A 24,080-nucleotide genomic window follows, 5' to 3' on the forward strand; every position below is an offset into this window, starting at 1 on the left:
TGGACTGGAGTTTTTGTATCTGAGGTTGACTCTGAACTCGTGATCCTCTAGCCTCTACCCCTTGCAGGCATGTCCCACTATGCCTGACATCATAATCTAACTGATAGTAATTTTGTAAGAAAAGTGGGAGAATGTGGGTGTTGACTAGTGCCGAGGCCTCGTTCCTTCATTCACATGCACAACATGTATCGATCCTGTATTAGTCCTGTGGCTTTGGAAACCTGGACAGCTAGCTCATGCTGCTATTACCACTTGGGGCCAGCAGGTACAATTGATCTCTAGTTTTCCTTCTGGCCCTGCCAAACTAACATGGATTCCACCACTGTCATGGGAGGCCTGGCTTGCCTGGGCTCACACAAGCAAGCTATGGGATTCTGAATCCTGCCATGTGGGATCTAGAAATGGTCTTCAAGATCTTTTAGTCTAATGCCCTGCTGATGTTGAGAATTCCCATCCCCGGCCACACTGACAGAAGGCCAGGCTTGCCTATGCCTTCTCACTTCTATTTGCAGAGCAGTCTTGTTGGGGGCAGTTAGTACAGAACACGTATACATTTCAGGCTACATTCCCCCTTAAGTGCATACCCAGCGAAGAATATAGTCCTCAGCTCATTGGTGAGGAGTGTGAGAATAAGCTACTTCTCAGATCGGTGCCACGGTTGAATTACAGTAATGGAAGCAATGGTCTGGCATGTACTAGACACCATGCTTGTCCCCCACCTTCCTCTCTACCCATCACAAGCCTCTCCAGCTTGGTAGCACAAAGCTATCTGCAGAGAGGAGTGTTTAGCTAAAAGCTGCTTATGGACTTCATGAGAGATAGGGAATATACTCCAGAGGACTGGCCATCTGCAAACCTAGCCTCTGCCACAGGGATCCACTAAGAGCATGGTGACCTTTACCTAGGAAACAGGTGCCGATTTGAACCCTACCTCCTCAGGTGGTTAGCCTACAGGAAAAGGCTCAGGAGAAAGCAGGTATAGCACAGCTGTCAACATTCCCAAGATGAGTTTGGGCTCATTCGTGCATATTCCTGGCTACCAGTGTGGCCCTTGCTGTCCTAATGTGACAAGGAGACTCCAAAGCATTAAGCTTGCAGCTGTTGGGTGTGTCCAGGTTCTGGGGGACTAGGGACAAGGTATCGGTACTCACCAGGTGCACCTGGTCACGTAGTAGCAGGCAACAGGTGGCTTGCTACTGTGGATCTGTAACTGCAGGTGTGCTCAACAGGGGCAGTAATCAAGTATTCTGGGCCCTTGGGATAAACCAGTCCCAAGACCCTGAATGGGTCACATTGTGATGTCACATTACTGAGGCTGCCCTGCTGTGGCTCCTTGATGTCAGGGGGCAGGGTGTGACCGGAGGCCCTGAGAATATCAGCCTGTGGGAGCAAGGATGACATCACCTTGCTACTTGCTGCTCCAATCTCTGTCCATGCTTAGCCTGGGCCAACTCAACTGAACCAATCCCATCTTTGTTTAAGGGTGTCCCCACAAACTGACTAATGTGTACACCCGCCTTGTCACACTGTCTGTAATTCACTTAAAATGCCAGGGCAGCGTCTTTCTTTTTACTGCCACCCTCTCCACTCCCGCTCTCCTCACCCCCATACTGCAATATTTCAGACTCCCCTTTCCTGTCCACCTGGTGTGGCCTCAAAACAAGCAATTTAAACATTATCTTAGGAAATGGACACAGATCCACCCCACACCCATGGAATCCAGCACAGATGTCCTTTAGGTCACCTTCTACTGCTGTACCTGGCTGTGTTCCATGGGTGGTAATCAACAATTAGGAATACTTTTGTAATTAGTGGGACTAAAAGGCAAAGAGTTCTTCAAAGGGAATGAAACGAAACATTTCCTGAGATCTCAGCCCTCTTTTTCGGCTGGTGCTTAGGGATTCTATCATGGAGAGCTTTCAAAATGGGTTCACCAACTGACATGGGTACGAGTGTTTGTTGCCAACCTCAATAACCCGAGTTCGATTCCCAGGACCCACATAACGAAGGAGAGAACCAGTTCTTGCAAGTTGTCCTCTGACCTCCACATCTGCTCCATCCTCACCAATACGTATTTTTTTTTTAATGCTTCATTTTGGAAACAGCTAGCTGAGTTATTCTCAATTTTAGAATCTGAACAGGGGGTCTCAAGTGCAGATGCCACACGTGGCATCTTGTCTTGATTCAGTTGGTCTGGGGTAGAACTCAAATGTACATTTCTGCCAAGTAGGCAGACAAAGCTGGTGCTGTGGGTCTAGAAACTACAATGCACTTTGAAGGCAAGTGAGGATTGCTGGTCTCCTGGGTTTGATCTTAAAATACTCTAGCCGATTGATGGTGGTGTTTTGAGGTGTCTGGAGAGCGAACAGGAGCTGTGCCTTTGAGACCAAAGCTAGCAGAGCCTGTACTTTGTTGAAGATCCGTCCATTGGCCAGCCTGAGCCCCGATGGGGGCCTCCACACTGGTGTCAAGGCAGGGCCCACAGCCTCTTGGCTGTTCAGCAAGAAGGCAGCCTGACTTCCAGCTGCCATGCTATATCTCTGCCCCAGAGCCTCGTACAGCAGCCCATCCTGCCCACAACAGGCAGTGAGTATTGCCACAAACTGTCCATCATTCCAGTTGAACACCCTCAACCAGTGGAATGGCAGAGGACCACATAGGACTGAACCCTTGGTTCTCACAGCAGGAGAACTCATTTCTTGCTTTCCTCCTCCATCTCTGCTCTGCCAGTTCTGCCCAGAATCCCCCTAGGAATAAGCCCTAGACTACTGCTCCCTAAGTCCTCATCTCAGGGGAAATCAACCTAAGACATTAATAAGAAATGCTGTGTGTCCTCGAGAGGGTCACATTGATTTATTTTTTTTTAAGAGGGTCTCATGTAATCTGCTCTGGTCTTGAATTTACTGTGTAGCAGAGGATGACCTTGAACTCCTGATCCTCCTGGCTCTATCTTCTGGGAGTGTTGGCATGTACCACCACACCTGGCTCAGCCGCTACCTTGGTCAGGCTTTTGTAAATGCTGAGGAATAGAACCCGGGGTCTTACACAAATGCTATTCTGAGCTACATCCTAAGCCCCAAGAAGGGCACAATCAGGAAGAGAAACATGAGCTGTCCTAGAATAACGTGGAAGGTCTGGGGATAGCAGGCAAGAGTGAGGTCCCTGGGTAGATGGAGGAACTCTGTTGGTTGCCCTTTGGAGTTCAGTCAAGACTACTTTGAGGAACATACAATGGGTATGCTCAGGGTGGGGCGTGGAATCCTGGCCCAAAGGCCTTTTCTCCCATGTGGGGAGGCTTCTCGTGCTGCCTACTGGAGCTGATGGATTCCACACACTTCCCCTATGTTCGCCTTCCCCACTTGAAATAAAAATGTGGAGGTGGGGCTCAGCTTATATGACAAAGCTCTTGCTCAAATGTTTGAGGAGTGTTGGAAGCTTAGAGAGTGGTTAAGTAGGGCCTATGCTGGGGGACAGAATTAGTAGACTCTCCTGGGTACCCTGCATGAGAGTTTGTCCAGCTTTCCACATGCATCATAATAGGGTCAACCCAATTCCCCCACTGCCTTTGCAGGGGACTTCAGTCCCCCACCCCATCCCCCGCCTCTTCTCATGGTGTCCTCTCTCGTTATCATCATATCCCAAATCCATACACAACCCAACAGAAATGTGTATAGCAAGACAATATGCCTCAAACTCTATTTCCTCCAACCATATACTTTATATGCAGGGATTCTGGAAGTGCTACTGCTGGTCACCTTTGGTGGGTCATTCTTAAGGGACAAAGCCCTCCAGAGTTCCTCTTTGCTCCATTTTTACTTGGCTCAAGACAGCATGACACCTATGGAACCAGGGCACTATCAGGACCATTGTCAACCCTTCATCCATAGCCAGGGGTCAAAAGAAAATTGGCAGAAGTGTATAGGGTCATATACCTGTAATCTATGCATTGAGGAAACCAGGCAGGAGGATGGCAGGTTCAAGAGCAGCCTGAGAAACACAGTGATACCTGAGAGAGATAGAGATAGAGAGAGAGAGAGAGGAAAAGAAAAAAGAAAAGGTGAAGTGTGATTTTTTTTTTTCTTTTGTAGTGTGGTGAACAGCTCCAAGACCTTATGTGTGTTAGGTACAGTCTATTCCTGAGCTACATTCCAGTCCATGAAAATGCTTATGGCAGATCATTTCATGACTATAATTAATTTGGAGAAAACGATCCAAAATATGGAAAATTTACACATATTACATATTTGAATGCATAAATATAAGACAAGAGGGAAGTTTATAACTAAAATATTAACATTAGTACTATTTAGAATTGTGAGAAATTGTAAATAATTTAAATTTTAATAGAAGAGTAATTAACTAAATTGCAAAGAATTCTCTTGTTAGACTATTAGGAGTCATTAATACAGTGATTATGAAGACTGTGGGTAACAGAAGAACATGAAGTATGATTTTAAATAGCAGAGCATACAAACAATTATAATTATGAAAACACTTGCCTATAAAAATGGTCACCATCATTAGGGAAATGCATATTAAAGCCAACACATCCTTACCAGGATGGGTAAAACCAAAAGGGCAGCCATACTAAGGGCAGGTCAACCACAACTTTTATTTAATGGAAAACAGTATGATTGCTTTGAAAAAATTGGTGTCTTCCTTTAAAGTTGAACACACATGCCTATTTTGTGGCCCAGCATTACTTCTGTGCATTACCCAAAGATAAAGGCAACACATACACAAGACAAGAAAGGCTTGTACAGAATTCTCATAGCATCTTTATACACTATAGCCCCAACCCAGAAACAAGTAGATGTCCATTAATAGGGACAAGATAAACCAATTCCAGTGCATTTTTCTTTGGAATATAAGTCAACAATAAAACTGAAGAAATTATTGACACAGGATCGAACATATGATAAACATCAAAAACATCCTGCTGAGCAATAGCGGCCAGAGAGAAGAAAACACACATGTGATTCCATGAACACAAATTCTCAAAACAGGCAAAACTGGCTAGAGGCCACAGAAGTGAGCTCAGTGGCCACCTGGGATAGGGGGGTAGGATGAAGGGTACAAGGCAAGCTTACGGGACAAAGGAATATTTTAGATCTTTTTCTGGTAACAACTGAAGTACACTTACCCAAATCATAGGTTCTGTACTTTTTTTTTTTTTTTTTTTTGAGAGACACTGGGAATTGAACCCAGAGCCTGTCCCATGCCAGACAACTATTCTACCCCTGAGCTATATCCACAGCCCTGATTTGCATTTTCAAGATGCATGAAGTTTGTGTCAGTGAGATGGCTCAGAAGCTAAAAGCAACCTCTTGTCTCTGAACCTGGTAATCTCATTCCATCCTTAGGAGCCAGCTGGCAGAAGGAGTGAACTAACTAACCATCTGAGGTTGTTCTCTGACCTTCTCTTGTACATTCTGGTGTGTGTGTGTGTGTGTACGTACGTACATGTGTGTGTACATGTGTGTACATACACAAAATTTTTAAAGGTACTACAAAAAGTTTAGTGCATGAGTTTAAAGCCTATAATTGATACTCCAAGAAGGGTAAACACATATGGATAACAAGTATGTACTTGTGGTATATACAATGGTACATAATACATGCATGTATACATGTTGCTTGCCTAGAGGATAATAGAAAGAAATATACTCTAAATATGATAGGGATTGTGTTTTGTGGGTAATATTTTAGGAGTTTCTTTTCTTCTTTTTAGATTTACCAAGATTTTACCTGTGTAATCCTCTTTTCTACTATAGTATGGCAAAACATTTCCTTTTCTAATCTGCAAATTACTGGGGGCAAGCACTTATAATGACCTATAATACATTGGATTTTTAATATGATGAAATCTGTACACACTTTTCTTTGCTTATCTATCCTTGCAAGTCTTAAGGCAGCTCTAATCTCTAATCTCGTAGTAAACCAGCCACAGTGTCCTTGATAAAAACGAAAACTTAAATTATTTATTTATATTGTCTACCATCTTTCTATGCATTGTTTATTTATTCAGAAAGGATCTTCCGTGATCCACACTGGCCTCTAACTCTGTACAGCAGAGGCTGGCTTTGAACTCCTGACCCTTTTGCCTATATCTCCCAAGTGTTGAAATTACAGAAGTGTCCCACAACACCCAGCTACATTGTCTCTTTTTTAACATTTCATGTGCTCACCAAGGGCTAGGATAATCTCTGTCTTTATTACCTAATGCGTACCTACCTAACCTCCCTACGTACCAAACCGGGGACACAGCTGTACCAGTGAGCTATAATCCCAGACCAGGGGACAAATTCTTGTTCCCCATATTCCTATCAGTCCTTGGCATAAGGAAAAAACATAAATACAAAGAAAACAGTTCTAAGATGGCACTGAGTCACTAGGTCTGGGGGTACAGGCTGCTTACTGCACAACCTCCAAGCCTGGATACAAATAGGCCCTCATTATTGTAATGTGTGTGGTACTCTCCAGAGTTATGCTAACAGTTCTTGATTCAATCAGCATCCTTGGCCCCGCTACATCCTAGCTTTGTGATCTTGAAAAAACCTCTCTCAAGCTTCTTTTTCTGTCTAATGGGATTGGTGGGATTATTAAAATGAGGTAGTGTGTGTGTGTGTTCGAAACCCTCTATAAATTATTAAATACACTGAACTAATAGATGGGTTATTCATATACTAAACCTAGAATCTGGTTTTCTTTACTTTTTGTTTGTGTGCATGTGTCTCTGAGTGTATGCCAACATGTGCGAGGCTGCCTTCAGAGGCCAGAAGAGGGTATCAAATCCCATGGACCTGGAGTTACAGGTGGTTGTGAGCCTCCTGGTGTGAGTGCAGGGAACCAAACTTGGGTCCTCAGGAAGAGCAGGGAGCACACTTAACTGCTGAGCTGTCTCTCCTGCCTCTGACTTTCTCACTTTTACTCACATCTTTTACCACTATTCCTTTACCAGTTTCCACTCAGTTCCCTGAAATTGTTAAGTATCTTCAAACCTCCCCCCCCCCCCCCGGGCCTTTGCACAGACTATGTCCTGCCTTTTGCTGTGCCTGCTCTTCGGATGGCTTAGGTTTCATCTCTCGTGGCACTCAAGGCTTGCCCCTTTCTGTCACTCTAATCTGCTTTATTAGTGGAGAGTTCTGCCGTATCTGGGGGAATATTTCAGTTCTTCAATAGCAGAGGTACTCTGTCTCCCCATGTGTTACACCCAGGGATCCCTTCCGCATCACTGGCATTCTGGGATGTTCCTAAGTAAACAGAGTGTTGTCTGAACACCAGCAGTATGATATTGAGCCCAGATACCCACCCACCCCCCACCTCCCGAAGCTAAGTACCTAACGGGCAGGTAGCATACACAGTACAGACATGCTGGACAAAGAGGTGGTTCCTAGGTATGGGAATTCATCCTGCTTCTCACATTGGCATGCACACTCAAACTTATGGATTATTTATTCCTGAAAATTCTCATCAAAAAGCGTTGGACCTCAGGTGAGGACAATAAAGATGAACTTGCAGACCAGAGGTAGCCACTGTTAGAGAAGCTCTTGCTCCTTCAATGCTGCTTCTCTGTCCCCATCGCGCACCTTGAGCAGAGAGCTCATGTCTGTCAAGCTCACTGTTCCAGCCTTAGCCCTGGAGCACAGCAGATGTTCAAAACTCACACGGCGAGCCGCGCACTGGGGCACGTGCTGCCATCCCAGCACTCGGGGGCATGATTCGGGAAGAGACTAAGTTTGAGGCCAGGGTGGGCTACGCAGTGACCTGCTGCCTCAACAAACAACAAACAAAAGTCACATACTAAATGAAGAAGCAAATTATTTCCTGATGCTGGGCTGCACACTGTATGCGTTCTGTTCCATTTTCCAACTGTTTCTGCCTAAGGAGACTCTTTCACAGAAGTACTACTTGTTTCTACCCATAACTGCAGGAATCTGTCCAGGATGTGTCTGTCAGCCTCAGGTCTGAATGTGTGCCATGCCGGCAAGGCTCCACATTGGTCAGTGAGCAGAAAGGACTTGGGAATAAGGAGGGCATTGTCCTGACTGAGAGGATGACTGTGCTGGGGAAGTCCCTCCCAGGTGGACACCTCTGCCAGTCAGTTACGGAGCTATAGGGCTCTGCCCTACCTGTGTCCTTAGAGCTATCAGACTGAGGACACAGCAGGGCCATCGTGTGGGTACAAGTCTTGTTGAAATCAGAGTGGAGTTTTCTAAAACACACCAAAGATGGAGCTCGTTCATTTTCACTTCTGAAGGAGAACAAGCAAGAGCTTCTTCAGGAGCTGGTGTTTGCTCTGCTGAAGGGGTGCCAGGAAGCCCAGGTTTGTGGGTGGGTCATTCTAGAAAATGCCAGCTCACTGCCACATGTGCTGCTTGCAGTGACAGCCACCAACTGTCTTAAGTGACTTGGGCAGAGCAGAAAGGTGCCTCTCCTCCTCCAGTGACCACCCAGTACATTTCCAGAACACTCTTTATCCCTGCCTGTTCCCTCCTTTTCTGAATGCCCAGGTTCCTGGAGGGGCTGCCCTCAGGCTCCTGCTTTTCCAACTGGAAGTCAGTCTGGGTCAGTTGCATAGGCCTTGACTGAGGCAATCAGGTATGTTGCAGAATATTTACATAGTAGCTAGTCATTTAAAGCATTTTGTATTTAGATAATGAGTCTTCATAAAAAGAAAATAGTGTAGAAGGAGAAGATTAAAGCTCTGCACCAGAAGGTTGGATATCATGTATTTTTCTTTGTGTACATGTGTGTATGTACTTATGTGTGTATACCTGTTTACTTACATACAAGTAAACAATACACCTCTCTCTCTCTTACACACACACACACACACACACACACACACACACACACACACACGTGTGAAGGCCAGCTTCGGGTATCATTGTTTTCAAGGAGCCATCATTTTTTTGAGACAGGTTCTCTCAATAGGACCTGGGGCTTCAAATTAGTCTAGGATGCATGGATAGCAAGCTCCAGGACCCATCTTGTCTCTACATTTCCAGCACTGGGATTGTAAGTCTGTGTCTCCATGCCCAGGTTTTACTTGGGTGCTGGGGATCGAACTCGTGTTGTTATGCTAGCCAGGGAAGCACCTTGCTCCTTAAGCCATCTCTCCAGCTCCCCTTTGTATTTTTCTTGGTAGGTTCTCCTGTACCATCTGCACTCATCCATATAAGTTCTATGTTATACAAAGCTGGGGCTGGGAGATGGCTTAGTGGGTAAGAGAGCTTGCTACACAAGCATGAGGGCCTGAGTTTCGACACCAGCCCTCATGTAAAAAGTCAGACATGGCTTTGTGTTCTTGTAACCCTGGCACCATTCGGGGTGGAGACCGCCATCAGTCTAATGCTAGGCTTGGTGAGAGATCCTATCTCAAAGGGAAGAAGTGGAGAATGATAAGTATGATACCTGACATCTGCTCCGGCCCCTACACACCTATCCAGGTACAGTATCACATCTGTGTGTGTGTGTGTGTCTGTGTGTGTGTGTGTGTGTGTGTGTCTAGGCACAGCATCACACCCACACACACTTGTGTCCAGGCACAGCATCACACCCACACACACTTGTGTCCAGGCACAGCATCACACCCACACACACTTGTGTCCAGGCACAGCATCACACCCACACACACTTGTGTCCAGGCACAGCATCACACCCACACACACTTGTGTCCAGGCACAGCATCACACCCACACACACTTGTGTCCAGGCACAGCATCACACCCATTCTCACATATGTACAAAGATGAAATAAAAACCCCAAGTTACAGTAAAAAAAATTCCATTTTGACAGCACTTTCATACTTGAGAGGACTTCCTGGATGTGTTTTGGAGAGCCCAGATATCGTGTGAGTGTTTGTGATGGTCAATAGTCATTGCTGACCATATTCGGAATCATCTTGGACTGAGGCATGTCTGTGAGGGTGTTTCAGAGATGATTAACTGAGAGGGAAGACCCATCTGGAATGTGTGTGGCGCTATCCCAAGGCCTGGGGGCTCATGTGGGAAAAATAACAATAAAAAGGAGGAAGTGAGTTGAATTCCAGCCTTCTCTCTTCCCTGTTTCCATCCACAACTGAGATGTGAGCAAGCAGCCTGGAGCTCTACAACCACACCGTGGGTCACTTGCTGCCTCCATGCCTTCTGATCCTCCTTCCTCAGCCTCCTCAGTACTAGAATCACAGTCATGCACCCCACCTGGCTTTAATGTTGTCCTGAAAAGGGTAATTTAATGACCCAAGCCCCCCAACCTCAGAGTCCACCTTCACTCACTGTTGGAGATAATCAGGCAAAAAGATATGCAAAAGGTATTGCATAACAAGTCACTGAAACTTTAGCATAAATGAGTCTGTCACCTTCTCCCCTTCACCCATCACACCCATACAAAATACACACATGCACAGATGCCCTCCTCCCCCAGAGCTCCAGGAGAATCAATGGACACATAAGGAAAAGACACAAGAAGGAGGAGTGAAATCTGCCTATGTGAAGGCCCCTTCACCAAGTTCTGTCCAGACCTGCCATTCTGAGGGTGACCGTCAGCAGCATGAAAAAGAGGGCTGCTTGCACTGCAGGCTCAGCTCTCTTCCTTCGCAATCCCAAGTCTCCAATTGCGATGGAAATGGGTTGAGGGGAGGGTGATGCTGAGCTGGGATGGCTCTGTTGTACCAGCTGGTGGCAGGGCCTTTCAGCCTGAGACACAGATGGAGCTTGGATGCCCTGCTGGGCCCTTTTAGAACTTATTTTACTTTTTTTTTTTTTTTTTTTTTTTTTTTTCCCCATTCCTTGCTTCTGGCTTAAGGATCGTCTTCAAAACTCTCACCAATGATTAAAAAATAAAGAACGAAAAAGCTGATTAGCAGAGTTTCAGGAGAGCCACGCAGTGATGAAGTGGGGGAAAGAAGGGTTGAGGAGCTGCAGTTTTTAAGCCTGGAAGGATGAACCTGGATGAGAAGATGGAATAATAAGCTTTAAGTGCCAGGCACTTATTAATCAACCACTACCCACACCATGATCTCCCGGCAGAGGCTCAGCAGTGAGCAGGGGGCCTTGGCTCTGCCATAAAGCCACAAAGAACAAGACTGGAAGAAATGAGCACACACTGGGGACAGACAGAGTGGTTTAAGATAGACATAAGAAAGGACTTCCTGGAGCTCAAAGTGGCTTACGGCAGAACTAAAATCGCAGGGAATTCAGGAAGAAAAAGAACAAATCCAGCCTGTTAAGTACTAAGTATGCCTGTTGCTGAACTGTGGCTTCTGGGACACAGGGTCTCTAGGTATGCTCTGTGTGGCAGCCTTCAAGCAAAGGGGAAGTGTTTAGCAGTGTTGTGGGAGAAAGGGTTTCATGGTCTTCTTAAGAACAGAGCACAACCCAATTCAAATAAATGTTTCACCCCCATGACAAGAGGGTGTTTGGAAAACTCAGCTCCAATAACACAATAAATGGTCAAGGGCAGGACTTGAAAGATGAGAAGATGGGGGTGGCCTTGGCAGGGGTGGGGTGAGGGGGCTGTCTGAGACCCTAGGTATGCACAGATGGGAGGATGTAGAGCCTGGTGGATGGAGGTAGGTCTACAAAAGTCAGGCAAGAAACTGGCATGGTGAAGACAATTGTAAGCTTCTGCAGGTAAGGATAAACAAGTGGGAAGGAGAGGCTTTATGGGTCTAATTTGCAGAAAAATAGGCTGGAGAGAAAAAAGGGGATGGGAACCAGCTCTGACCTTCATGGTTCCTACACATTTTTTGTCCTATGCATTAATAGCAGGGTGCTGTGGGATGATCCTTCTGCACGCTGTGGATATGTATTGCTTTCACTGGTTAATAGCAAAAGCTGTTGGGCCTATGGCAAGGCAGGACGAGGTCAGGTGGAACAATCAACCTGAGGACTTGGATGAAGAGGGGCAAAGTCAGGAGAGACACACCATTTGCCCAAGGAACAAGATGTCAGAGGACTGGTAAGCCACGGCTCATGTGGCAATAAATAGATGAATAGAAATGTGTTGATTTAAATGTAAGAGCTAGTTAGTAATAAGCCTGAACTATAGGCCAAATGTTCTGTAACTAATAGTAAGCATTAGAGTGATTGTTTTGAAGAGGCAGTGGGATGGGGATGGACAGAAAAATCTCCATTTACAGTGAAGCATATCCCACAGTTGAAACTTAGTCTATTGCATAGACCAATTGCCTGCCACCACCTGCCACTAAGACTGAGCATGCTGAGGACAGAGGGCCTGTTAGTCTTACTCTCTGTTCAAGACTTAGCAAATGGTAGAGATTAGTGTACTCAGGGCACCTACATAGTTTTTGAGTGAAGAAATAAGTAAATGAGCAGTGAGGGATGGAATTCTAGACTACAGCTCTTCACCTCTGGCAATCCTTTTGTTTGTCTGTTTGTTTATTGGTGCAGGGGATTGAATAAGGACACTTGTGCATGTTAGAATTCCTTTTTCTGTAATAGTAAAGAACAGGTAAAGTGCCTAGCTAGACTGCTTAAGGATGGTATCTGCCTGGGGATAGAACAATGATGGCCCATTTTACCTTCCAAACCAATGGCCCTTGGGTTTTGTCTATAATGTCCAGTGTGCTACATCTAACCAAGCAAGGCTGACATCAGGACTATTTTTTCTCGGGATTGGTACTTCCCCTTATCTAAGAATGCTGGGTACGAGTCTGCAGATCCAAGGATATCATGGCTAAATAGCACAACTGGACAGGGTCTTTGATTCAGCTTTTTTTTTTTTTTTTTTTTTTTTTTTTTTTTTTGAGACAGAATCTCATTATGTAACCCAGGGTTTCTCAAACTTGGGGTCCTTCCACATCAAGTTCCTAGATTCTGGAATTATAGGCATGTGCCACCACCACACTCACTCAGCTTCAGCAAAAAAAAAAAAAAAAAAAAAAAAAAAAAAAAAAAAGAAAAAAGAAAAAGAAAAAGAAAAAAAGAAAAAAACCCACCTTTGACAGCTTAAAGGTTTCATTAGCTAATGAAGGGTCTGTTGTACCTACTCAATTCCCCATTGGTGGATCCATGGGGCAGGGTGGTAGAGAGATGTACCTTGAAAACATGCTGGCTTGGGAGTCTTCCAAGCTTACTTTGTCATTAGTAGATGGGAAGGGAAGGCCCAGACAAGCCATTGTTCTTTCCTGAAACTGAGCTTCTTGTTCCTAAACTGAAGAGAATGGTCAGGACATTTTCCTGTCAGGACTGGTGAAGGATCACTTGCAAAGCGTTTCAGAAACCACCAAGTACATATGGATGTTACTCTTCTTTCCTTTTCTTTCTTCCTTCCTTCCTTCCTTCTTTCCTTCCTTCCTTCCTTCCTCCCTCCCTCCTTCCTTTCCTTCCTTCCTTTCTTTCTTTGTTCCTTTCTCTTTCTCTGTTTACTTTAGGAACTTAGAGCCAGCCTTTGGACCAAGCATTGCCATTTGCAAAAGTCCTCTTAGCTCACTTCCAGTCCTACCCCCACAACAAACTAAATATTCTGATTTAAGTTACCTTTCAATACCACTAACAACTACGCATGTTAGCAAATTGGTTGGACCTACTGTCTACTTTATGTTGTCTTATCTTTCTTTAGACACTATAGTCTAGAGATTTTTGCCTTCTGTGTAAATTACTACTCTGGTTTTGAGGACAGCTGCAGAATTTAAATTATCTAAGATCACACAAGTTTTCTGCTCTAGATCTTGCAAGAGTACAGGGAGCATGTGCTGACTGGGTAATAGAAGGATACTCGTTATGTTTCAAAGCTCTTAAATTCTAAATTTAGGCAAGAAAGGCCTTGTATCCATTCATTTATTTGTTAATTCATTCAAGAACTGTTTGTGAGTTATGAAGCAGACGCTCTTAGTGTCCTGCCCACAGCCCCTCTGTCATTCCTGGGCTCATGATTACAAACATAGGCTACTTTCTTCCGTGACTCTAGGAAAGATGATAAACACAAGCTTGCAACTGCAAGGATTACAGAAGCTACTGTGAAAATAGCCCTTGTCCATTCCCTTTCCCCACCCCCAGAAACTGAGAAAGTGTTTCCTGTGGTATGTGGGCTAGAAATCCTAGTGAGTTAATGCTGACTGGTCTAGTTTTCAACCAGGGATGAACAGACATTGGAGAATAAGGGCTCCCCTCCTGGAGTGGTGAGAGGGCTCAGCAAGTTAAGATGCTTGGTGCCAAGCCTGAGGACTTGCAATCAACCCTAGGACCCACATGGTGGAGGAAGTAACCAAATCTTAGAATGTCTTTTGACTTCCACACATGTGCACACATACGTGTGCACATATACACTAAGTAAATTTTAAAAACTTCACTCCTTGCATCTCAGTTTGCCTCCTCCTGTGGCACATCCCATGCTATCTCAGGTTCCTCAGTGAGATTTAGTGGTCCACGATAGTTTCTCTGGGGCACTCTATACTGGCTTCTCCCTGCATCTCATGTCCCTGCTCCCCCACTGCACATTCCTGTTATGTACTTCCTCTTTATGTCTTCCTCTAGGACTTTTTCTAGGGAAGTCTGACCTGTGGTGGTTTCTTACCAGAATCAAGTGTCTGGGTCTGGGCAATGATGCATTGCAAAGAGACACACTGACCTCAATGGATCTGGAAATGTTAACCCACACATGTATGATATTTCATTTTTCCTGTTTCCTATACAGTTTATTATTAATGTGTGTGTGTGTGTGTGTGTGTGTGTGTGTGTGTGTGTGTGATAGGAGTTCACTCTTTAGCCCATGATATCCCTGGAATTCATATATTCCAGGCTAGCTTTAAATTTACAACAACCTCCCTGCCTCAGCCTCCTGACTACAGGCATAGACAACATGCCTCACTTCATTATTTTTCATTATTATATTTTTGGGTGAGGATTGAGGTAGTCTCAACATGTCACCTAGATGGTTACAAAGTCATGATCCTCATACCCAAGCCTCCTGATGCTGAGATTGTAGGTGTATGCTACCACAACTGATTTAGTACTTCATTGTTTCTAATATTTAAAATCCTGCCCCATTCAACACACACACACACACACACACACACACACACACACACACACACAGTCTCACAACACATTCACACATACAATCACATAATTCATCCACACAAATACACTCAAACATTCTCATACACATACACACACTTGCACTCATAGACATATACACACGTACTCACACACTCATACGCACACACATTTACATGTACACCGTACTTTGGTCTGGATGACTACTATGCTTGCTCAGTGATGTAATGGAACTAGTTCACTTATAGAGCTAACTGCTACATTTGGAAGATTTTTTTTTTCAAAACAGGATCTCTCTGTACCCTTGGAGCCTGTCCTAGAACTTGTTCCAGGCTGGCCTCCATTTCACAGAGATCTATCTGTCTCTACCTCCCAAGTGCTGGGATTAAGGGCATGAACCACCACTGCCTGACTTGAAGAATTTTTTTGAGCATTTATTAAACACAAACATCATTTGAAAACTGAACCATCTAAAATTTGTCATGAGGTAGATTTTAAAAACAAAGATGTTAAATATCATTGCTTTGATCATGTCTACACAGTAGAGATGGTTTACAGAGGCATATGACTACAGAATTCTCCCTATCTTTGACTTGAACACAATGAAGCAAGTATTTACACCACAGGAATTGGTAAATGCTATGAACAAGGGAGGCCTCACCTATAAAAGCCAGTGATTAAATGTTTACCAACACAACATCAACAATACCTTGCCTGGAATCTTGCCCCAGCTCCCCGTGTTTCCTATCCTCTGTTACACCATATAATCTGTTTATTGCAGCATTTATAATAGGACCATTTATAATGCAGATAAGATTGCCTTTCCCTGTGTAAGGTTCCCCTGGATCCTCCATCCTGTCATATCTCTAGGCTTCTCCTCCAAACCTGTCTGCCCCACCTTTCCTTCTTCCCTAAGCCCTAGCTAAGTGGCCAGCCTTTCTTCTGGTCCCTGACCACTTGTTGAGCTTCCCTCTGCCCCTGTATCTTTGTGCTCCCTCTTCTTCATTCTGAGACAAGATCTGTGTCTTATGCAATCTCAACCTCACCCCTTCCCCTCCACAGAGTCTTTCTCTGATCATCTTTACATCCATAGCACTCCTGTTTCCAAATCTTCCCCCTCTCCTGACCCATGAGTCTATTGTCTTTTCTTGTAGCTCATTGTTCCACTTGGACCTCTTTGTTCATGGATGCCTTCTCCATGGTCCCTCTCCAAATGTATGACTATGATTGTGGAAGATAACCTTTTATCTTACTCAAGGCTGTGTCCCCCAGAACACAGAGAGTGATGGGTACAGGGTGGTACTCATGGGATATATCTGTGAGATGAAGGGATGCTCATGGCTTCTCTCTTTATTCTTTAGCACTCTTTGATCTGGAGCCTGCTTCCCTGGAACTGTTTCCCCAAGTCTCCTGAGACTGCTGAGTTGCTACAGTTACTATCTCTCTTTCTCTTCTGTTGGGCTTCCATGTTGTATTGAACAGTGATCAATACACCCCTTGAAACCTCTAGCTCTGTAAACCCACCCTCTCCAGATTTACAGTTCCCCCCTACTGTTGTGGGATATTTGTTTACACTGTGAAGATGTGTCTTTGCCAAGGTACCTTCTGATTGTTTTAATAAAGAACTAAATAGCCGATAGTTAAACAGGAAGCAGTTAGGTGGGACTTCTAAGGACAGAGAGGACTCTGGGAAGAGGAAAAGGCCAAATCTCTAGACAGACTTGGGGGAAGCAGGATGGGCAGGATGAGCCCCGTGGTAGAACATAGATTTAAAAATATGGGTTAATTTAAGTTCAAAGAACTAGCTAGGAACAAACCTAAGCTAAGGGTGAACTTTTATAATTAATAATAAGTCTCTCTGTTGTTATTTGTGAGTTGGTTTCCCAAAGAAAAGTCTGACTACATCCTACCCCTTCTTGGACTCAATGTGCATCATTTCTGTAGTGCCAATCATTCATCTCTACCAATACCTGCATTCCACTTGGATCCAGGCTTATTTATGTGACATGCTTTGGCCAAGTGAGGCAACAGAGTTCTGAGCCTCACCCGCAGGAGACCTTGTGTACTTCTGCTTGTCTTCTTTTGCTTCCATTATTAACACAATGGCAATGTTTCCTTGGCCTCATGATCCTAGGAAGAGGGAGTGAGCCAAGAGCTTCAGAGTAAGCCTCTAGTACACTCTAGTCAAGCTTAGGCTAGAGAATGTTCAGACCACTCAGAGACCTGTCAGCAAGCCAGCCAACCTCAGCCAGACCTTAGCTAACTCACAGAAGCCTAAACTATGTGATATAAAACCAGACTTGTTTTAAGCCTTTGGCTTTCAGAGTGTTTTGTTATGTGGCAAGAGCCGACCGATACACTTTTTTTGTGGGATTTCTGCTCTTTGTTCGGGACTTTGACACTGGCTTTCTCCTGTCCCCAAGTTCCCACAGCTCCGTACTCTGTGCATGGTCATTCTCATCCTTCTCATGGTCATTGACTCTCCACTTGCATGTTTAGGCTTCCAAACTCTGTTATGGACCCTGAACTTCAGCTCCACAGAAACAAGAGTTTAGTGACAGATATTGGTACCTATTACAAAATGGTCCTGTAAGAGTGTATGTCCTAATGATGCTATAGCTGTTTAAGTTTGGGTGGTACATTTTAAGCTGTTTGTGGGACAACGTCACCTAGTGTTGTATGTCTCAGAATATGTGTTAGGGAGTAAGTGAGGTACTGGCTGCTGTATCTCCCTCAGAACTTTCTCAGGTGAATTTCCCTCAATTTCCTTCTCCAGCTAAGTATCCTGTCCCAGAAGTGACACCACCATGATCCTATCACTCAGACTAGAAACCCCAGCTAACAGGTGATTTCTGTCTCTCCTGATCCTGGTTCACGAAGCTTACTTGCATCACCTTCTAAACGCACTCCTACCATCCCATCCTGCCTCTTTCAAACTCTCATGCTGCTTCTTAGTTGAATTATTATGAGGTTTCTCCCAATCCAGTGGGTTCCCAACCTACCTGGGTCTCAGTCACTCTAAGAACATGTTGAGGGAATAATTATGGATGCCATGGTCAGGAATCCTTTGTTGAGTGGTTACCACCAGAAGGTTAGCTCCAACCACCTCTGTTCTTACCAGAGACACAGAACACCTCCCAATATGCAGTCTTTGTATGTGTGGACTCTGCATCCAATCAGCCCTCCTCTGACCTGCCTTGGGACAGTGGGCAGGTTACCTACCCTCTCAGAGCCTCGATTTCCTCATCTTTAAAATGGAGATAGTTACAGAACCTCCCTCATGGGACCATTTTATGAAGGTCAGATAACTTTATACCTTTGCAGAGTGTTTAAAACAATGCCTGGCTCATTATAAGCCCTAAAAATACCATATATTTTACCCTGACTTTCCCTGAATTAAAAAAAGATTTATTTATTTTATTTTCTGTGTATGAGTGTTTTGCCCGGTGTGTATGTATGTGCACCATGTGCATTCCTGGTCCTTGCAGAAGCCAGGAGAGTGTACTGGGTCCTATGGGACTGAAACTACAGATGGTTGTGAGCCACCTGTGGATGCTGAGAGCCTAGCTCAGGTCCTCTGCAAAAGCAACTGAGCCATCTCTCCAGAACTGTGTGTCTTTGTGTGTGTGTGTGAAATTTCATTTCATTTGTCATCCTTCTATATTTGTTGACAAAGCAACACCGCCTTTAAAACTCTACTATATCTATCTTTCTGTCTACTCTTTTAAAATAATACCCACAATTTAGTAATCGAAATCAAGGCATTGTCATGAATTAATAGACCATGCTTGGTAATTAATCTTACATGTTTAATTTTTCTTAATAAGAATGCTTCATTTACTTTAAATATGCAACTAAAACCTAATGTGCCCCCTTTTTTGGAGTCTGCTTGACTAAAGTTTGTTTGCAAGCCAAGTTTTAGCTTTTCGAAGACCATACCATTTGTTGAATTTTGCTATAGCCATGTAACCATCTATCAAGATATGAAACATGCACATCATTCCCATTCTCCTGTGATCAGCTTTGGAGACAGTCTCTTCCTCTCTCTACTCTGTCTGGTCACTCTTGCCAGATATCTGCCCTGGGTATCCCAGTCTCTCACCACCTAGCCTTTGACTATGTTGTTCTTTGCCAGCTGTATACCTTTTGGCCTGGGCGCTTGCACACTCATTTCAAGCTTCTGCTCACCTCTTCTCTCTGTCTGGGTTAACTCTTTGCCTAGAGTCTCTAGATAAACCCCAGCCTCTCTGATGATACTGCTCACTTTGTGTTGAAATCTCCTGTCCACACCTGAATGATACATTGCGGACTGTCATCGGTGCATGGCAGGGTCCTGTTTCATAGGCTTCAGCCTGGAGTTTTCCACTGAGCAGATGGCACCCAGAGGCTGGACAGTGACATGGGATCATCCTTGCAAGGCTGGGGGATGTGTGATTTAGTTGGCTGCCGCCCATGTTGGAAGTCCTTAGCCTCAGAGTGCTTCTCACTCCCCTCAAAGGCACCTTCTATTCATTGATTCCGAAGGTGACTGTTTCTCCAGCTACTCCTTGGGACAGCTGAAGAGGCCATCCTGGCGAAGGGGAACCAGGGATGGGAGTCTGCATAGCACAGCTAGAGGTGACACAGGATGAAGGTTCAGAGGCAGAAAGAAGGTAGAGCTCATGCCATACTACACTATTCCATCCTGAAATGAATACTGTGAGAGACTGAACCAAATATTGAACTAGGGGGAAGGAACAGAGAGGGAGAACCCTTTTTGTAAACACTCCTCGCTCCTGGGAACTCTGTGATCCTATTGCCCAATGGATAATATTTACAGAACCTATATTTGCCATCCCCTCCTCCATACATGTTCTGCGCCAGATGCAGGTTCCCATGCAGAAGGTATATTAGCAGCCCCTTCCACACCCTCTGTCACTCACAGGTCTGCTAAGGGCTTCTTGATTCTAGGCTTTCTCTACTGATGGAGGTATGGTATGAGTTAAATTCTCACTCTGCTGAAGAACCTTCTAGACAACAAAGTACTAAGAATAGGTAATGAATAACTGCGCGTCTCCTTCCCTCTTGAGGAGGATCTCTGGGTTGTGTTCTATAGGGCTGTTCTCATCCCCAGTGACACAAGCCTTGGCTGTTCCCACACCACAGCAGCTGCTGTGTACCATGCTTGGTACCATGCTTTCTCTATTGGCTCCTTCCCTTCCCAATTCTCCATCACGGTTTCCCGGCTTATCTCCCAAATGAATTTCTTCAAACCACAGCTCTATATCCACATATTTAACTAACAAACCAAAAATATTTGGAAAACACTTGTCTGTATTGAGCACGTGCAGATTTTTCTCCCTTGTCATGACTCTCTAAACATTACAGTATCACAACTATTTACATAGCATTGTATGGCAGTCAGCGTATGTCGTCCAGAGAGGATTTAAAGCATGTGGGAAGATGTACAGAGGCTATATGCAAATCATTTCAGATGAAACTTGCCCATCTCCAGATGTTGCAACCTGGTAAAGGGGGCCCTGGAACTAATCTCGGTCGGATATTGAAGGACTACTACATTTGGACCAATTCCTCCTGCTGGGATCTGCTTCTGGGAAAATTTGAAGACAGTGAAGAAGATAAAAGGCAACACTGCTATGGACAAGTCTGGGCCCTTGATGGATCTGTGTATCCTCTGGGCTGCACGCTCAGCCTTTGTTCTCCCCAGGCACTAACAAACCCTAGTGAATGAATGCATGAATGAATGTGCTTACTTACCCCCAGAAGAGAAAGCAACTGTTTTCATGTCTATTTATGTTCAGTGAGGTAAATGCCTTGCCCATCATCCAGCCAGACTAGTTGGTAGCAACTGCTGACCAGAAGCTGAAATCCTTGAATTTTATTTCAAGTGAGTCTCTGTACTGGTAAATGACTTGAGTGTGGAAAGGTAATCCATGTTAATTCCTGCTGATTAATCATTAAGGAACTGCTGAGATTAAAACTAGAAATGATTGGTTTAGTTTCAACCTAACATCCCCACCCCTCGTGTATTTTCCCCCTGAAACTTTACTTTCTACCAGCAACAGCTTGTACAATAGCAATGGCCAACTGCAGTGCTCACAGAGGAACTGAGGCAGGGACTCCATGGCCACAGAGGCTGGGGCAGTCATAGTCCCTTTGGTTTTTTAGGAAACTACATTTCAGGCTGGGTGGTGGTGTCATGCACCTTTAATCCCAGCACTTGGGAGGCAGAGGTAGGCAGATCTCTGTGAGTCAGAGGCCAAGACAGGCTCCAAAGCTACACAGAGAAACGCTGTCTGGAAAAACAGACACACAGACAAACAAACAAACAAAACAAAAAAGAGAAAGATAAGAAAGAAACTACATTTTAGAGGCTGGGGAGATGGCTCAGTGGGCAAAGTGCTTGCTATGAAAGCATGAAGGCCTCGAGTTCAATTCCCAGCATGAATGAGAAAAATCCAGGCATTACCTGTAATCCAAACACTATAAAGATGGAGACAGACAGATCCTTAGGATTTACTCATCAGCCACTCTAGCCAGTTCTCAGAAGCAAGCTCAGGGGCAGACACAGACCCTGTCTCAAAGAATGAGACCCAAGCAACAAAGAAAGACATAAAACTCTGGCCTCTGTGCCTCTGTGCTTCACACACACACACACACACACACACACACACACACACACACACACACACACACACTCTCTCTCTCTCACGGGGGGGGGGGTCTGGCTGGCTTTAACTCAAGCTCAGAAAGATAATTTTAAGAGATAGGTTAAAATGGTTATAACCCAACATTAAGCTGGTGGTTTATGCCTTAATCCCAGCACTCAGGAGGCAGAAGCAGGCAGATCTCTATGAGTTCAAGGCCAGACTATTATATATAACAAGGTATAGGACAGCCACATAATGAGATTCTGACCAAAAAAAAAAAAAAAAAAAAGCACCAAAACTTAAAATTAAAGTTGGTTTTGAAGAGTGGGTATTTGGCTGGTGAGGCAGCTCAGGGTAAAAGTGCTTGCTATGCAAGTCTGACTATCTGAGTTTGATCCCTGGAATCCACCGTTGGTGCATGGTGGCATATGCATCCTGCCTCTAAATAAGTTTTGTTTTTGTATATTTTTGGTTTTGAGCCCAGCCTTTAACTGATGAGCTATCCCTTCAGCCGTTTTTTTGTTTTTTTGTTTTTTTTTTTTTGGAAAGAAAGGGTTGGAACTAATATTTGGAATTCCACTGGACTGGACTAATTTCCTGGATTTTGAACAGGTTTTCTTAGGTGAGAACCTCATGGTCCCCATCACTTGGGATTAAATGTCTCAGGATGGATGTAATAACTCTGCTATGTGATTGGTACAAAGACAATATCTCATACTGTTTAGGGAGTGTGGCCTTCCCTAACAAAATGACATGCAGTTCACCTCAATTTCCTTTGTTCTTCCTGGATCTTCCAACTCAGTTCTTTCATTTATTGAAGAAAATACCACTAAAGAAGAATGTTTGCAGATAAAGCCCTATCCTCCTTGCTCTCACCCTTGAAGAATGTATCTTTAGACCCTGGGGCTGGTGCTTTGTGTGAAGTTACTTGGGTTTAAAATAAAGCATTTTCCCTGTTATTCACGGGTTGTGCAATCCTCCTCAGGGTTACACCCATAGCCACCTCAGCACGACAGTACGAGGAAGAGCAGCCCGCGACCACGGGGATTCGAACCACAATTCATCTGCCTAGGCGGAGCCGACTCGAAAAAAAGCAGTGGCGTGGAGAGCAGCGGCCCAGAGTAGGCGGGGCCGGCAGGCGACCTCCCTAGATGGGCGGGGCGTTAGAGACCCGCCCCCGCGCAGAGCTGAAAGCTGCGCTGCGCGGCTCCGCCCCTTTTCGGCCCCGCCCCCCGTGGCTCCCCGCAGCTCCTCCCCTCTCCCATTGGCTGAGACGTAGATCCTCCTTTTTACCCAATGGCCGCCGCCGCGGAGCGGCAGTCCTCGATCTGATTGGACAGCTGCCGGTAGAGTGGCGGCCAGTGGACCAATAGGAATAGGCGACTCGATGAATGGCTGGTCCGGGTGGGGAAGGCAGGAGGCGGCGATCCCGGCGGAGGGGGCCGTTCGCCAGCTCCGAGGCAGAAAGTGCCACGACTCCACACGCGCGCACGCAGCCAGCGAGCGGCCGGAGCGGACGGCAGACGGGGCGGACGGCGCCGGGGTCGCGGTGTGTGCAGCTGCTTAGGGGCGGCTTCTTGGCGGAGGCTCGGCCGGCTCCTCTCTCGCGGTTCCGCGGCGGCGGCGGCGGCGGCTGCTCTTGCCCTCTCGCTCTCCCTCTCGCGTCTCCCGCTGCAGGTAAGAAACTTGGCCGGGCCCTGCAGCGGCGGCGGCGGTGGAGGCGCGCGGGCCGGGCCGTCGGTGCGCCGGGCCGGTCGCGCCGCGCCGCGAGTGACACGTCTCCTCGGCGGCCCCTCCCCCGGCGGCGCCGGCCCTCCCGCCCTGGCGGTGGCCGCGGCCCCTCGGGTGGGACGGAGCTGCGTGTGCCAGGCCGAGCCCGTGCAGGGGCGTCGGCCGAGCGCGCCCCTTGGGCTGGACCCCTCGGCCGGTCGGCCGGCCAGAAGCTGCGGCGGCCCCGCGGCGCGACGTGGCGACCCCTCCCTCCTGGCCCGGCCGTCGGGCCGGCCCGCGCGCTCCGAAGTTGGGCTAAGAAAGTTGGGCGGCGGGGCGGGGCGGCGCACAGCTGGCGGAGGAAGGGGTTAAGTTTCGGGAAGCCACCGGATGACGTTGCCGGGCCGGAGTCCGAGCCGGAGGGGGTTGGGGGGGCGGAAGGCGGTGGGCCGGCCTGGGACGAGGGCTGAGACTGGATGGGCGACGCGGGGCCCAGAGCCCGGGGCTCTGGGCCGCAGCCACTGGACACGTCGGCGGCCCCGACGGGGCGAGCGGAGGCCACGGGGTTCGCCGCGGGTGCAGTCCGGGACTGGCCTTAGCAACTTCCCGGAGTGTGGGATGAGGCTCCCTGCTCCCCCTGGCGGCGGGGCCGCAGCACCGTTTCCCGGCGCGGCCGCGCGCACCCCGGCGCGAGGG

The 24,080-nt window shown here is 46.2% G+C and overlaps 1 protein-coding gene across 1 annotated transcript in view; it reads left to right on the forward strand.

Annotated features, from left to right (window-relative positions):
- The first annotated feature begins 23,086 nt into the window (after nt 1-23,086).
- Nucleotides 23,087-24,080, forward strand: part of Rrbp1 (ribosome binding protein 1) — a 60,891-nt gene continuing 59,897 nt past the window's right edge. The window contains exon 1 of the mRNA XM_051183266.1: nt 23,087-23,351. The gene's annotated coding sequence lies outside the window, so the exon portion shown is untranslated. The remainder of the gene's footprint in view (nt 23,352-24,080) is intronic.

This window comes from Phodopus roborovskii, unplaced genomic scaffold (assembly GCF_943737965.1).
Source record: "Phodopus roborovskii unplaced genomic scaffold, PHOROB, whole genome shotgun sequence".
NCBI lineage: Eukaryota > Metazoa > Chordata > Mammalia > Rodentia > Cricetidae > Phodopus > Phodopus roborovskii.